Here is a 13,889-nt window from a genome sequence, read left to right on the forward strand (position 1 = left end):
TTATATTAATTTTTATTATTATTATTTTATATAAAATTTTTATAAAAAATATAATACATAAAAATACAAGAAACATTAAAATAAATGTTTCACAACAAATTAGAAATAAATTTAAAAAAAGTAAGTATATTTAAATAACACCAAGATATGTGCTACTTAACAAGAAAAAACCTTTAAAATAGTAACAAAATTAACAACAAAACAATAGTTATACAATAACGACATAATAGTAGCAACATAATAGTGAAATGGTAGCAACATAGTGAAAAAAACAATAAGAAAATAGCAAAAAAAAAAGTAAAAAAAAGCAAAAAAAGACCATTTGGGTCGAGTCAGGCTGGGCCTGGACCAAAAAAGCCTTACCTGAGGCTTGGCCCGCTTTCAAAACAGGCCTTATTTTTTTGCCTAAGCCCATTTTTCGGGCCTATATTTTTACCCATATACTCCCACTTTTCGGGTAGGCCCGACCCATGAGCAGGTCTAATGTAATTGTTAATAAAGTCATTTTACAATGTTTAATATAGATGAGGAGGTATTGATTAAAATATATTAAAGTTAAATTATTACCTTTGATTCACTAAATACTTTCCTAGAAATCTAATGATAATTTATGAATCTACCCTTATTAAATAAAATATAATATTCATGTGTTTATTTTTTATAATAAATTTTATTCTTAACAAATACTTGGATTAAATGTTTAATATTAAATTTTAATTGATAATTTGTACTTTTTTTTCAAAGTCTCAATGTAACATAATTTACACATAATTTACTTGAATGTAATATATAACTACTTTGAAATTTGACACATTTGTTTTATCTGTTCTACTTCTAAATGGTTCATTTTTACTTCAATGTAATACATAGCTTCTTTGAAATTTGACACACTTGTCTTATCTATTCTACTTTTAAATGGGCTTCCAATCATTTTCTCATTATAAAAAATTATTCCTATAAAATTTTGAATCACATACAACAAACCGTAATTCAAAAGTAAACCAGGCAAAAAGGTTATGATCAAATCAATCTTAGAGCTAAACCTAAACCTTAATTTGTTTTTCCTTTTGCTCACAAAGAGTCATAAATACTATAATTGAATTTTTAATTAATATACCGAAAAGAAAAGAGAAAAAAAAAACTGTTGCTATTTTAAGTTTCTTGATTGCTTGCAATGGAGGTGCTAGCCACTATAACTTGGCACTACCAAAACTGTGCAAATAAATACTCAAAGAACACCAATGTTTGTTTACGCAGTTCAAGTTCCCTATGTATGCAAATCCTAGCTCAGTAAGTAATCTCACTACCTTTAATCCACAATACAACAAGTGATTCACACTCTATCATTCTCTCTAGAGATTAGAACACTCATCTCTAGATCCTTCCCCTTAGAACTTGGGCAATAACACTTAAACAATGTTTACAATAACAGTTTGCACTCTCTCACAAAACAATTTCTCAAATGTACATATTAGAATGCATTCAGTAAGCTCTCATTACATAACCTAGACAAGCCTAAATTCATATATCAATTTCGGCTTGCTAACATATAATATAAGTGGCTACAAAGTAACTCATTGAAAATAGTTATTATAATATCAATAATCAAAATACAATGGATCGAAGATATGCTCTCCAAAATTAACAATAGTATCTCGATGAATCTCCATATTCTAAGGACTTAATTGATTCACATGAATCTAATCCAATATTCAAATGTCAAGAATTGGTGTCCATAGACGGACCAAAGCATCTTCAAGAACACAACACATTAATAGGTCCAAAGATTTTCTTCATTAAATTGCCAAACCGAATTAGACAAGTATTTAACCACCTCAGTGGCAGCCTACAGTTGGCACTACCTAGTGCCATTCAACAAATCTCTACTCATTTTGCCTCAACAATCTCCCCATTTGGCAATTTATTGAACATAACCAAACAATGTAGGAAGCTGAACATCACAATCATTAATAGCTGCCCTTCAACACAAACCTCACTCTACTTAACTCAACTCAGTACATAATATAGTAGCTTTAACTACCATTGCTATGTTTAGAACTTACACCAATAATTAAAATACTAAATTATAACTAAGTAGACAATAGATAAGGTAAAATGTAACAAAGTAAACATACACTATAACGTAATATCATAGTTCCATATTAGTACCACAATGCCACAACATCATCAATATAAGAATAAGTATCACCATCTCAATTATGCAGACCAAATCGAGTAAAAATTCAAAAGAAAAAGATATCATCACCACATCAAGGTTTGATTCATCTTCAATATCAACATCTTCTGAAAATGTAAGCAGCTTCATCAAACAACAACAGGACATATACTTCTTATATAGCAAGCAAAACATACTCAACACCAGTAACTTCATTAATCTACTCCCCTTTTTTATTCAACAAACTTGCTAATTAGAACGCTAAAGATCCTTACTCTCTTGATTGGACCAAGGCAGAACGAATGTTGAAGAATATCAAGATTAAAACAATATAATCTAATCAAGAGTACAAGATCACTAGATTGAGCAAACAATTGTGTAATGATCACCTGCTCTACAGATCATTCTTTAGTACAACCTCCATGTTTCTAATCTACTATATGATCTTGACTCAGCATGCATCTTGGCACTCACAATTATGAGATCCAATATAGATTTTAGATGATCAATCATCATTTTTTGAATCCTTCATTATTGTATGAAGGGCCAATGTGAGTGGGCACTTTAGCTTCCCCTACAGTAGCTCTTGCTTCATGTTTTGCTTGTTTTATCTGCTCAACATCTTCTTCATCTGCCTGCTCTGCACTAACATGTTTACCCTTCAACCACTTAAGAGAGAACTTCAACTCGGGAACTATCCTCTTACATCTTTCAGTGATCTTCACACTCTTTAGATTTTGCAGTGTTAGTACTAGGAAAATCAAAGATGGAAATGGTAAGAGGTTTCTAGCGTAGCTACAAATTTTGTCACATCTCTTTTCAATCTAGATCACTAGTACATTTCCTTTACATGTCGATACATCTTATTTCCTCTGGGATGCATGGCATAAGGGCTAGCATGTGCTTCTTGAAATATGGTTTGTTTTAGACCTTTGTTGTTTGGCACACAATACCTCCATCGGAAGCACAAAATACCCTTGTCATTAAACCCAAAATCTTCAGTTTTATCGTCCTCCACCTACTTAATCCGTGGGAATAAGGATACATCTAGGGGTTGTTTGGCCTTGATCTCATTGGCTAAGGTGGGTTTCACTTGTGAATCGGCTAGAAAGCCTCCATCATCCACTAGACTTAACCTAAAAAATATTACTCTTAGATCGGTCATTTGTTTTTTTACTTAGAGCATCTGCCATGACCTTAGCTTTTCCGGAGTGATATTTAGTTACACAATCATAATCCTTTAGCAATTCTATCCACCTCTATTGCCTTAGGTTCAATTCTTTTTGGGTGAGAAGGTACTTGAGACTATTATGATCGGTATAGATGTAGCACTTTTCACAATAAAATTAGTGCTTTCGAATTTTGAGTGTAAAAACCATTCTTGCCAACTTTAGGTATTGAGTCGGATAGTTGCACTCATGTTGTTTCAACTGTCTTAACGTATAGGCAACAACTTATCCGCCTTACATCAACACACATCGAAGGCCAGTGTAAGACATATCACTGTACACCACATACTCTTTTCCCAATTCGGGTTGAATTAACATGGGAGCTTGGGTTAACACATTTTTTAACTTTTCAAAGCTCGCCTTTTAATGCTCCATCCATTTAAAAGGAACATTTTTCCTCAACAACTTAGTGGTGCGACTATCAAGGGGAACCCTTTGATGAATCTATGATAGTACTCGGCTAAACAAAGGAAACTTTGGATTACGAAAACATTTTTGGGTTGTCTCTATTCTAGAATGACCTCTATCATTTTTGAATCTACACGAATACCCTCTACGGATACCACATGTCCTAGAAACATAACCTCAAACTAGAATTGGCATTTGCTTAGTTTGGCGTACAATTTCTTTCCTCGGAGAATTTGTAGGACCTTTCTAAGGTGTTCATCATGTTCGATTTTAGTTCTTGAATAGAATAAGATGTCAACAACGAATACAATAAGAAATTGATCAAGGAAAGGTTGAAACACTTAGTTCATTAAGTCCATGAAGGTGGCAAGAGTGTTGGTTAAACTGAAAGGCATTACAAGGAATTCATAGTGGCCATATCTAGTTCTAAAAGTGGTTTTAGGCACATCTGCCTCCTTTACCTTTAGTTAATAGTACCCCCGACCTTAGATCTATCTTAGAAAACATCGTTGCATCTCAAAATTGATCGAACAAGTCATCAATTCTAAACAGAGGATAGTTATTCTTAACAGTCAATTTATTCAATTGTTAATTGTCTATGAAAAGCCTTAGGGAGCCATCTTTCTTTTTAAGAAACATGACCAGAGCTTACCATGGAGAAACACTGGGTCTAATAAACCCACGGTCTAAAAGTTCCTGAAGTTGGGTTTTCAATTCTTGTAACTTTTTATGTTCCATTCTGTAGAGAGTAATGGACACCGGAATGGTTCTTGGCAACAGTTTGATTCCAAATTCTACCTTACTATCTGAAGGTAACTCTGGAAACTCCTGGGAAACACATCTGTAAATTCCCTAACAGTTTGGATGCTATCTAAGAAAAAGTTATTGGTATTCTCATCCATTACATAAGCTAGATAAGCCTCGTACCCTTTCTAAATTAACTTCTCGACAACCATAATAGAGATTACATTGGATAAATAGTTCTGTCGCTCCCCAACCATAACAATCTCACTACCCTCAACCGTTTTTAAGGTTACTCTCTTAGAGGCGCAGTATAGGCTATCTTGGTGTTCCATTAACCAATCCATACCTAGAATCAAATCAAACTCCCCAAAAGGTAACTCTATAAGATATGCTAGAAACACAACCCCTTGAACCTATCCTATAGACCTTATTTACAGTAACCAATTGTCCTAAGGGGGTTACTACAGTAACATCAATTGTGGTTTCCTCTACCCCATCCAATTTATTAGACATATTACATGCAACATATGAATGGGTGAATCCTATATCAGTTAGGGTAAAGTTGTAACGACCCGAAAGTTAGTGGAGTCGGAAACGATAGTTTTGAAATACTGTTTTTGATGATAAGATCAGTGAATATTATTTATTAGTATTTACGAGGATATTACAGTATTATATTGAAGTTTGGTCTAATAACTTTGGTTATTTGGAAGTTAGATAAGGTACAAGTGTATCGGTCTTAAAGTTAGTGGTTTCAAAGATTAAGGAATCGAGACCTCATTTTCGTAAACCAGACTTGTATTAAATATTTACGAGAGTTATTTTAGAAATGAATTGAATTTTGGTTAGATAATTTCATTGGATTAGTGTGTAATTTGAGTACAGGGACTAAATCGCGTAAGGGTTAAAAGTTGGATTATAGATTGAAATAAATTAAAGGGGCTAAAATAGTAAATATGCATTTAATTAATAGTAGTGGATGACATTAATGATATGTGTTATATATATGATAACTTAATATATATATGTTATAATAAATAACATGAAATGTATATATATTATATAATAATAAATAAAATGAAACATAAATGAAAGAAATAAAAATAAAAGTGGAAAGTGAGAGAAGAATGCATGCAAATTAAAAAGGAAAGAAAAGAAAGAAAAGAAGAGAAGAGAAAGAACGTACAACTAAGGGACCTAAAGGTTCAAATCCAATTTGGTTAGTGCAATTTAGTCCGTTTTCTTGTAAATTTTACGTTTTTGAAATCCTGGTACTTAGAGCTACCTAGCCCATGTCATAATTTTTAGTATTTTTTAATAATTTAGATGTTTTTATTGTTGAGTAGTTTAAGTGTTAGGTGTTGATTTAATGATTTTAAAGTTAGAAGTGAAAAAGGACTAAATAGTGAAGTTAATTATTGATTTTGAGCAATAGGGACTAAATTGTGAAAATTTTGAAATTTAAGGGGTAGAATTAAAAATAGTGAGCTAAATTTAGCTTAGAGTGAAATTAGTATAAAATTTGAGGTTAAATATCAAGATAAACATTAGTCCCGATTTAAGGACTAAAATTGAGGATTAAGCAAAATATGGTGTAAAATTTGAAATTAAATGAAATTTTAGTTGTGTATTATTAATCTATTAAAATTATTATATCCCGTAGCAAACGTCGTCCGGAATCCTCGAGTAAGAAGGGGAAAGACAAGGTCGACGTCGAGTAGGTCGAGATATAAGATTTGTGTTTCTATAATTCTGAACTATTTAAAAATGTTGCTTTTATACATTGCATTATTTGGTAAGTATATATATAAGGTGAGTTATTCCTTTAAAACAATTTCGTGAGATGTGAATTTGAGTTGAATGATTATTAGTGACAAGGTATTAAATTGCATAGTTATAAAATAAAATATTGTATATTGTACATTGTATGAGATATTGGATTTGATATGAAAATGAGATAGTTGGAATCCACGTGTTTGAATCCGAGTCACGTTAGTAAAGGAAGTAAACAGTAAACTCGAGATAATGCCTTGAGGTGGTAATGATTTGAAAATGGTAGTGCTATTGAATAGCAAGTGTGATAGAATGAAGTGAAATATAGAATGAAATGTGAATTGGGAACTAAAGTGGTGAATGGATATGTATTTAAGGAATGATGTTTAATTACGTATGAAATTAATTGAACTATGATTGAGATAATATTGCATAACATCATTTTTTATAACTTGAGCATGTAATTATATTGTATTTTACTTTTATGTTCGGATTATAGAAATACCACTGAGTTATACTCAGCATGCGATTTTGTTTCCCGTGCGTAGGTTAGGAACTTTCAGCTTATTGTCAACACAGCATCCAATAACGAATCCCAAGCTCAAGTGTGGTGATGTTTAAATTGTAATGGCATGTACCTAGGAAGTTTTTGTTTAAGGTTGTTTATAATGTGATAATATTTTGGTTTTCTAGTGAAATGATGATTATGTGTATATATGGTAGTGATTGAGGCTATGTTGGTATAATAACTTATCTTTATGTTTTTGTATGTGTTACTTTAAAGTTTAGTAGCTTAAGTAGCTAAAAGTTAGTCCAATTATGGAAAAATTTTGTATGAACGAAAGCTTTGAATGGTTGATGCTTGGCTAGTATGTTTGATGATATAGAATGCGGTACCAATGAGGGTACATTGGTTAGGCATATTAGATGATTGGTTTGGCTTATTTTGAGCATGTTAATTGTGTTTTGAATAGGTCAAATGGTTGGTAATTGAGTTTCTTAGTGTCCAAGTAAGTATGAATTGGTAAACTTGAGTTTTAAGGTACATTTAGGTACACATGGCCTGGGACACGGTCTATCACATGCCTATGTGTCACACATGGGTGTGTGCCCTGGACGTGTTGTAAAACAATATAAGTGTAGTTCCCACACGAGCCAACACACGTGCTGGGACACGACCGTGTATCTTAAATCAGTGAGTTACACGGGTAGAGATAAGGCTGGGACACGGTCGTGTGTTCCAACTTCGAAAGTCACACAGTCTGGGGCATTTCACACGACCATATGACCACTGTTTTTTGGTATTTTTGAAATTTACCCTAAACTTCCAGAATTGTTTCAAATTAGCCCCTGTTTGTTTTTAAACTATTTTTATGGTCCTGCAAACTTGTATTAAAGACTATAAGAGTATTTTTACTCTGATTTGGAATGAAATAGTTAACCTAAATTAGGTGAAGTAGGTCATTCTACTAATATTACCTAAAGTAAATTGGCAGAGTATAGACCAATACTCTGATGCTAATAATTGGAATAGTTTTGTTATTTATCCAAGTTCTAGCTTTCAAGAAGGAATAAATAGTGGTAAGTGTAACACCCTTAACCCGAATCCATCGCTGAATTAGGGTTACGAGGCATTACCGAACAAACACAACCATTTTTAAAACCAAACTGATCACAAACATGGAAATTAAACCGTTTTCGCATGGCTATTTATATATATACAATCCAAATCTAACCAAAATCATACTCAAACCTATACATGCCATAAGATCGAGTTCAAACTGTTAACAAAATACCAAAAGAAGTCGATAGTGTGATAGACTATGCTAATGATCCCCGAGCTCGTAACGAGTCTCCAAAATCTATAAAACAAATAAACAAAAACAATCAAAGTAAGCTTCTATAGCTCAGTAAGTTTATAGCATATCCAAAATACATATAAACGATCATATGTATTATCATTATATACCTAAAAATCAAATTATATACATAATCATTAATTGCATATATAAATTCCAAATATACTTATCATTGTATTTCATTGAATGCATGTTTATGATCTTTCAAATACATATGTCAAAAGCAAATAATTATACTTATCAACCACATGTGCCGAATGCACACATATATATACTTTAGTTCACATATACCGAACGCATAGATATATATACTCACCAAACACAAAGATTCGAGCTTTTATATGCTCATAAAAAACATAGCAACAGATGTTCATATATTTATCCAAAACAATAACCAAATCATAAACATATATACCCAATGTATATAATCACTTAATTAAAACAGATTCAACGGCACTTAGCCTGCTAGGCTTATAGCCTGATTCAGATCACCGGCACGTAGCTTGCTAGGTTTATAACCTGATTCAGATCACCGGCAATTAGCCTGCTAGACTTAAAGTCTGAAAAATTCACCGACATTTAGCCTGCTAGGCGCTTAGCCTGAAAATTTCAATTTCACAGCCACAAGGATGATTTCTCGTATATTTCTCAATAGCAACACACGTTCATAACATTTATGTATAATTCACATCCTCAACTCTATCCCAAGAAAATTTATAATCCCTGCTCGAATCATACAAGCATTTACAATTTATACTTTTAATCCAATGCAAATCTTAAACATATATATATACATATACATTTGACCATATATATATATCAATATATAATTCCATACCTAATTTCAATACAAGAAATTATACCTGTATGTAAATATATATATGCATAACTATATATCCGAACCTCACACATATGCATATATATATAACACTCATACTTAAAATTCATTACAAGAACATATACATATATGTAAGCATGCTTATTCAAATATAGCATATACATATAAATTACAATTCACATATACATTTCTATTCGAAACTTCTCATACAATCATGGGTTACATAACTTTAAATAAATCCAAGAGTTTATACATGTATATACCTATATATATATTCGCACCATATATATATATTATGCATACCTTTGATTAAAATCAAGAATTTATACCTATGCAACATTCATACTTTAACCAATTTCAATAACTTTTATATATATGTATATATATTCTAGCATTATATACATATATATATACATACTCATACCTTTATCTAATTTCAAGATTTGTTCAGGTATTTACATATTTATATATATATTCGAATCTAACATATACATATATATCTTTCTTACCTAAATTCAATACAAGCGATTTACATATATATATATGCATGCTTATTCGAATATTAACTATACTTTTATACATTTCTTATCTTTATTTCAACCCATAAATCTATACAAGATTTTACTTGTATATTCGAACATGCTATATATATAAATATCATCCATACTTCAAAATTTATTCAATCAATATACTTTTAATTATAGCTCAACACATAATACAATTAGTATACATGTATAAATATTAATTTAATAACTTTTAATTGCTAATAGACTTACCTCGGACGATGGAAAATCGAAGTCGGATGATTATTCGACTAATTTGGCTTTTCCCCGATCTAACTCCAATTTCTTTGGTTCTCGATCTAAATATATTCAAAATAAGATAATTTATTTATTAACACATTCAATTTAGTCCAAAAACACATAATTTGGCAAATTACTATTTTGCCCCTAATATTTACACTTTTTGCAATTTACTCCTTATTGCATAAAACACAATTTACACAAAATTTGCCCATACCACACAAGGGCCGAATATTCATGGTTCTCATACAAGTCCACACATTGCATTTATTTCAAATTTTAGTCCCCAAAAATTTAATTTCACAATTTAGCCCTATTTACTCAATTTCACTAAAAATTCCAATACAAAACATATTAATCTATCACATATCTTTCATTTTTCATCATCAACTATCACAAAGTCCAAGCATTCATCAATGACACATTTCAAAATCATCAACAATTCACAAAATTAAAACATGGGTTTTGAAGAACACAAAGCAACGATCTCAAAAACATAAAAATTATCAAAAATCGAACAAACAACTAACCTTAAATCAAGCTCATAAATGGCCGAACCTAACTAAGTTTTCTTCTTTTTCTTTTGTTTACATTCGGCTAAGAAGAAGATGATAATGGCTTTATTTTTTTTTGTTTTATTTAACATATATTTTTAGTTTACTAATTTAACCTTATATAAATAATAAACAAAACATATATAATAAGGACATATTAGTCCTTTGCCGCCCACTATATATATATTGGTCTTATTGCATTATAAATCTTCCACTTTATAAAGACAACAACAATTAAGTGCTTTTGTAATTAACCCCTAAATTTTCATTTTACGCGATTAAGCCCTTTTATTAAATTAAACATTTAAACAATTAAATTTCCACACGAATTTTTCACACCTATAACTTAACATATAATAGACACTAAAAATAATATTAAAATATTTTTCTGATTCGGATTTGTGGTCCTGAAACCACTATTTCGATTAGGGTCAAAACCGGGTTGTTACAACTCTCCCCCCTTTAGGGATTTTCGTCCCCGAAAATTCTTACCGGTGAATAGGTTTGGATAACGCTCTTTCATCGTATCTTCTGACTCCCAAGTTGCTTCTTCAACTCCGTGTTTATGCCACAATACTTTAACTAACGGAATTTTCTTATTTCATAATTCTTTGATCTCACGAGCCAGAATGCTAATCGGTTCTTCTTCATATGACATATCAGAGTTAATTTCAATCTCCGTCGGACTAATCACATGTGAAGGATCAGATCGGTATCTACAGAGCATCGAAACATGGAATACATTATGAATCTTTTCTAACTCAGGCGGTAACATCAATCTATAAGCAACCGGTCCAACACGCTCTTTAATCTCATACGGTCCAATGAATCTCGGACTCAATTTGCCTTTACGACTGAATCTGAGTATTTTCTTCCACGGCGAGACTTTCAAAAACACTTTATCTCCGATCTGAAATTCTGTATCCTTTCTTTTCAAATCCGCATAAGATTTCTGACGATCCGGTGCTGATTTCAGACAATCCCGAATCACTTTCACTTTCTGTTCAGTCTCTTTAATCAAATCAACCCCGTGTATCTTATTTTCACTGAGCTCGGTTCAATACAATGGTGTACGACATTTACGACCGTATAAAGCCTCGTAAGGTGCCATTTTGATACTAGATTGAAAGCTATTATTATAAGAAAATTCAATCAAAGGTAAGTATCGTTCCCACGTACCTTCAAACTCGAGAATGCAACATCTCAACATATCCTCAAGTATCTGAATGATTCGTTCGGATTGACCATCTGTCTGCGGATGGAAAGCTGTGCTAAACTGTAGTTTCGTACCTAAAGCATCTTGTAGTTTCTTCCAAAATTGCGATGTGAATCTCGGATCTCTGTCTGAAACAATAGAAATAGGCACACCATGCAATCTCACAATTTGAGAAACATACAATTCAGTAAGTTTATCGAGTGGGAAATCCGTGCGAATCGGAATAAAGTGTGCGATTTTGTCAACCTATCAACAATAACCCAAATTGCATCTTTCTTGCTCGGTGTCAACGGTAAACCGGATACAAAATCCATCGTAACTCGATCCCATTTCCATTCAGGTATCATGATCGGCTGAAGCAATCCAGAAGGTACCTGATGCTCGGCTTTTACTTGCTGACATATTAAACATTTCGAAACAAAGTTAGAAATGTCTCGTTTCATACCACGCCACCAATAGTGTTGTTTCAGATCGTTATACATTTTCGTGCTACCCGGATGAACAGAAAATCGACTATTATGGGCTTCATTCAAAATCATCTGAATTAACTCTGAATTTTTCGAAACACATAATCGGTTTCTGAATCTCAAACAATTCTCAGCATCAACTAGAAACTCTGAATCAACATTTAAGTCACACCGAACTCGTTTTGCAATTAAATCATTATCGACTTTTTGAGCTTCACAAATCTGTTGAACAAATAACTGTTTTGCTTTCAACTCAGCTACTATCTCACCATCATCAGACATAGCCATATGCGCATTCATTGCACGCAAAGCAAACAGTGATTTTCGACTTAGGGCATCAGCAACAACATTAGCCTTTCCCGGATGATAGTCAATCACGAGCTCGTAATCTTTTAGCAATTCTAACCATCGGTGCTGTCTCAAATTCAGATCCTTCTGAGTCATCAAATACTTCAGGCTTTTGTGATCGGAATAAACATGACATTTTTCACCAAACAGATAGTGGCGCCATATTTTCAATGCAAATACAATAGCGGCCAATTCCAGATCGTGAGTCGGATAATTCTTTTCGTGCGAATTTAACTGTCTCGAGGCATAGGCTACAACTTTGCCTTCTTGCATCAAAACACAGCCCAAACCATTTAAGGATGAATCACTATAAATAACAAACTCTTTACCCGATTCTGGCTGAACTAAAACTGGAGCTTCGGTCAAAAGAACTTTCAACTGATCAAAACTTTTCTGACACTTTTTTGACCACTCGAACTTAACGTCTTTTTGTAGTAACTTTGTCATCGGGGTCGCAATCATAGAGAACCCTTTCACGAACCGTCTATAATAATCAGCGAGCCCTAGAAAGCTTCAAACTTCTAAGACATTTCTTGGAGGTTTCCAATCAAGTATAGCTAAAATTTTACTCAGATCAACCCGAATACCCGATGCTGATACAACATGGCCCAGAAAACTGACTTCACGTAACCAGAACTCACATTTACTAAACTTTGCATACAACTGCTTATCTCGTAAAGTTTGTAACACCAGTCTCAGATGTTCGGCATGCTCAGTTTCGTCACGAGAGTAGATCAAAATGTCATATATAAATACTACCACAAACCGATCCAGATACTTTCTAAAGATCCGATTCATCAAATCCATGAAAATAGCAGGTGCATTAGTAAGTCCGAAAGGCATAACCAGGAACTCGTAATGTCCGTACCTCATTTGGAAAGCTGTTTTTGGCACATCAGAGTCTTTAACCCGTAATTGATAGTAGTCTGATCTCAAATCTATCTTCGAAAACACAGTAGCCTCTTTTAACTGATCAAACAAATCATCAATCTGGGGTAACAGATACTTATTCTTTATAGTCACCTTATTGAGTTGCCGATAATCAATGCACATTCTCATCGTTCCATCTTTCTTTCTCACAAATAGAACTGGTGCCCCCCAAGGAGAGAAACTCGGTCGTGCAAAACCTTTATCAGTCAACTCCTGCAACTGTGCTTTCAATTCTTTTAATTCGGTCGGTGCCATACGGTACGGAGCTATCGAAATTGGAGTCGTCCTCGGTACTAACTCAATACCAAACTCTACTTCTCGTATAGGTGGTAAACTCAGTAATTCTTCAGGGAACACATTTTGATACTCACATACAACAGGTACTGATTCAATCTTCTTTTCTATCACTCTACTATCAAGAACATATGCAAGATAAGCTTCACAACCTTTTCTCACATACTTTTGAGCCAACATAGAGGATATCACTGCCGATAAACCATTCAGATCATTAGATTCAATCCGAATAATCTCCTCATTCAGGCAT

The sequence above is a fragment of the Gossypium hirsutum genome, chromosome D13 (genome assembly GCF_007990345.1).
Source record: "Gossypium hirsutum isolate 1008001.06 chromosome D13, Gossypium_hirsutum_v2.1, whole genome shotgun sequence".
In the NCBI taxonomy this organism is placed as follows: domain Eukaryota; kingdom Viridiplantae; phylum Streptophyta; class Magnoliopsida; order Malvales; family Malvaceae; genus Gossypium; species Gossypium hirsutum.